The following is a 3,987-nucleotide window of genomic DNA, read 5'->3' on the forward strand; positions in this document are numbered from 1 at the left end:
CCAAAAGGGGACAGCTCGCACCACACCCTGTAGGTACCAGCAGCAAGCAATTGTTTACTGGACTCAGGAACTCTGAGGTTGGATATAAAGTTAGATGCTAGAAGTTTAGAGTGGGATTCCAAGCTGTACAGAAAAGCATCCCTCTCCCGTGCTCAATGGCTGCATAACTAAATGTCAGGAAAGCTAACAGAGAGAAAGACACTGGACTTACCACCTACAGACAAGAGAGGCAAGTCTAGGTCAGGCAGAAAGAGCTGTTGAATGTTGACCTCATGCCCAGTGCTATCCAATCACACAGACACAGAAGTCGATGCATTCCTCCAATGACATAATAATGATCATCATTGTTTTATTAAGAGGAACCTAAGACAACTGGCCCAAAGCCATACAGAAGGTTAGTGGGTGAGGCAGGATTAAACGAGGATAGTCTAACACCAGAGACAGTTGTTATCTTTCTGATTGTGGGGACAAAAAGGGGTACTTACATGAAGGACATTTTTACTGAGATGTTTTTAAGTTAGAATTTTCAAAAACATCATCAAAATGGATTCAGAGTTGGGCAATAGTGGTACATGCCTTTAATCCTACTATTCAGGAAGGAGGCAGAGGCAGGCAGATCTCTGAGTTCAAGGCCAGCCTGGTCTATAGAGCAAGTTCAGGACAGCTGGGTCCACACAGAGAAACCCTTTTCAAAACTCCAAGAAGGGGGGGGGGAGAAGGAGGAGGAGGAGAAGAAGAAGGAGAAGAAGGAGAAGGAGAAGGAGTAAGAGGAGAAGGAGGAGAAGGAGAGGGGGAGGAGGAGGAGGAAAGGGGGAGGAGGAGGAGGAGAGGAGGGGGAGGAGGAGTTAAAAATAGATTTTGTAGAAGAGAGATCTGGTTCCCCAAGCAACATTTCTCTCCAACTCCCTTGGGTATTTGACAGTTCCGATTTGTAGCTTTAACTTCTAAACATTTTCAGAGCCAACATCTCATCCCTGCAATAGAAAAAAATATGAACATCCCTAAAGATGAGAACTTTCCTTGAACTCAAGGAGTTGATATTGCAGAACTAACCACCATGACCCAAATCTAGAACAAGCAGGGATAGAAGGGCTCATGGCCAGGCCTCCTCGCCTGGAGCAAAGACTGATGAGTCTTAAGCAAGTAGGGGATAGAAATGGGCCTTGCGAAGAAGTGTTGGATGTGTAGATGGGCACGTGTCAGAAACTCATGGGAGATTGTGGTTCACTGATCCCTGACACCTGTGTACCTTTGACCTTCACCAATCCTACCAGATTCTCGCCATGGAGAGCCAGAACCACATACTTGTGCCTCTGGTGGAGGCGGGGAATTTAAAGAAGCCATATCTCAATATCCCCAGAACATTTTAACAGCTAAGAAAAAATAACTAGAGTTGTTTCCTACCTGTGGAGGACGGTATTTATCCAGCTCTGCCCTGTTAGCCTTCTTGTCTCATGAACACATGTCTTTGCACACGTATGAAGGGCAAAGAACAGTGTTGGGTACTGGTCCTTACCTCCACCTCATCTGTGATAGGGTCTCAGTGCTCATATGTGTGCCAGGCTAGCCAGCCTAGAACTTCTAGGAATTCCCTTACCTCTCTACCGCTCTCTCGCCTCTCAGTGGGATCACGAGGATGGATTATGGACACAACTCCTACTATACTCAGTTTCTGGTTCGGTTCTAAGGCTCTGAACTCAGGAGTATGGCAACGGCTCCACCCACTTAGCCACCTTATCTTTTGAGAGAGAGATTTTCAGTGAAGCTGAAGCTCACCAGTAGCTGTGCTGGCTTGGCGGATCTCTCCACCTCCTCGTTGCTGAGATTATAGGTGCTCCTGCTGCCCCTGGAGTTTTTATGTAAGTATTGGGGATTGAATACAGGTCCTCATGCTTTACAAAATGAGCCATCTCCCAAGACCTTAAAATGCTCTTAAAGAAAAATAAGGAGGTCAGCAAGATAGCTCAGCACATAGGGGCACTGAACTTGACAACCCGAGTTCCACACTCAGACCCATCTGGTAGAAAGGGAAAATCAACTTCTAAAAGTCATCCTCTGACCTCTGTATGGGCACTACAGCATATATACCTACAACCATGTTTTTTAAAAGATGAAAGAAAACTAAAAACTTGGAAAAATATCTTATTTAACACTAAATAAGATATGCAGATAACAGGAGAAAGGGAGGAAGGAAGAAAGGAAGGAAAGAAGAAAGGAAGGAAGGAAGGAAGGAAGGAAGGAAGGAAGGAAGGAAAGAAGGAAACATAAGTAAAATGTTCAACGCCACTTGTCATTAGGAAATTGGGAGTCAAAACAACTATTAGACATCACCATACAAAATGCAACATCTGAGGTCTCATACCTGACATTTTCAATGGCCACAAGGATAACAGGTACACAGAGTCACTGTTTGGAGTCACTTTGGAAGAGAGTTTAGCATTTCTTACAAAGCTAAACAATTTCGCCATGTCTCAGTCTGCCCAGTGCCCCTATAGCAAAGCATCAGAGGGTAGGTAACAGATGGAGAACGAGAGTCATCTCTATGTGCATTGAGGTCCAAGATGGGGGCACCAGCATCCACTGGGAGACTTCACATTGCCGGCTCACATGGTAGAAAACAGAAGCCAGCTTACTCTCCGGAGTCCTTGTAGAACAGCATTATGATCTTTTTTCAAACCCCCTTGACCTCCCTAGCACAGGGGAGAATTGATATCTCACCAAAGTGGGAGCATGGAGCTGGCCCACGCAACATCAGAAACGATGTCACGTCATAAGACAAGAAGCAAGAGAAAGCACACGCAGGCACTGTGCTCTGCTCTAGTTAGCTGTTTCCTGGGGGAGTATAGGCTGGCAACGCTAGGTAAGCACAACTGGAAATGAACAATTAGGAAGACAGATGTTGACGGTAAGAATCAGGTGTCTCGTGTAGAAGCTGGATTTTACACATAAGTGAAGAGAGCCTCTGGAATGCGTTTACTTGGTGCCAGAGGTATCTGTGTGAACATGTGCTTAGGATAATATTGATACAGATAGTGATGTTTGGAAGCCAGGGCCAGAATATCCACAGTGCTTATTCTGTTAGTGGAGAGGGGCCTAGAAACAGACATCCCTGTGGTGACCAGTGCACTGGGCACTGAATCATACTTTCTGACAACATTCTGTGGTTGTAGACACCAGGAATCAAAACAAATAAACAACAACAAAAACAGCCAACTCAAGGGCTAGTATAAGAAATGTCCTAAACAAGACGGTTCTGAAGTGCTGTTGTAAAATTATAAAAAAATGGCTTTCTTTTACCCCGCTAGGTCCGGCACCACAGTGTTATCTTGGCACCACCAAGTTATCTGGTAGATATCTTAATCTCAGTCAGCAAAGCCTCTCACCACTTTGCTCCATCCCATACCGCACCGCCGAAGGCCTCTCCCTGAACCTGGCAACAATCTCTCTACCCATCTAGTTCCCAAGGCAGGCTGCTATCATGGCAGAAATATACATCCTAATTCCATGGCGGCTCAGTGTCCCAGCCGCCACACGCTTTCTTACACTTAAATCGCCACATGAGAGAACACACAACACAATAACCTCTGATCCAATTGATAAGATATAATTGCCCACCTAAACATACAAAGCCCTGTACACACCCATTCCTTAAGGACATTCATAACAATCTGTAAAGGTTCAGCGTGGAATCTTAACGTCAGCCTCCATGTTCTCTCCCCGGCTACTCTCCCAGTCTCCTCCTGTCTCTTCCTCCTTCCTGTTCCAGTCTCCTCCCCTTCCCTCAAACTTTTCTCCCGCCCATCCTTCCTTCTCGTCCAATGACAGGCCTCATTCTATCTTGTACCTGCCTCACCTGTGACATCATCCCACACTGAAGCATTTTTTTTAAATATCAGAAAATAAGGCAGTAGCAGGACAAACAAGTGTATGTGCATGTGTGCACACACGTAAACATATACATGTGTTTATACATATACATTCTAATGG

General features: G+C 45.2%; 1 long non-coding RNA gene across 1 annotated transcript; it reads right to left on the bottom strand.

The window, feature by feature from the left end:
- Positions 1 to 320: 320 nt before the first annotated feature.
- Positions 321 to 3,742, bottom strand: LOC148001857 (uncharacterized). Its single transcript, XR_015636372.1, has 3 exons — positions 3,642 to 3,742; positions 1,777 to 1,931; positions 321 to 974 (listed from the first exon to the last, which is right to left on the bottom strand). It is a non-coding gene; the product is annotated as an uncharacterized LOC148001857 (long non-coding RNA).
- Between the last annotated feature and the right edge of the window lie 245 nt (positions 3,743 to 3,987).

The sequence above is a fragment of the Rattus norvegicus genome, chromosome 13, assembly GCF_021556685.1.
Source record: "Rattus norvegicus strain SHRSP/BbbUtx chromosome 13, alternate assembly SHRSP_T2T, whole genome shotgun sequence".
NCBI classification, from domain to species: domain Eukaryota; kingdom Metazoa; phylum Chordata; class Mammalia; order Rodentia; family Muridae; genus Rattus; species Rattus norvegicus.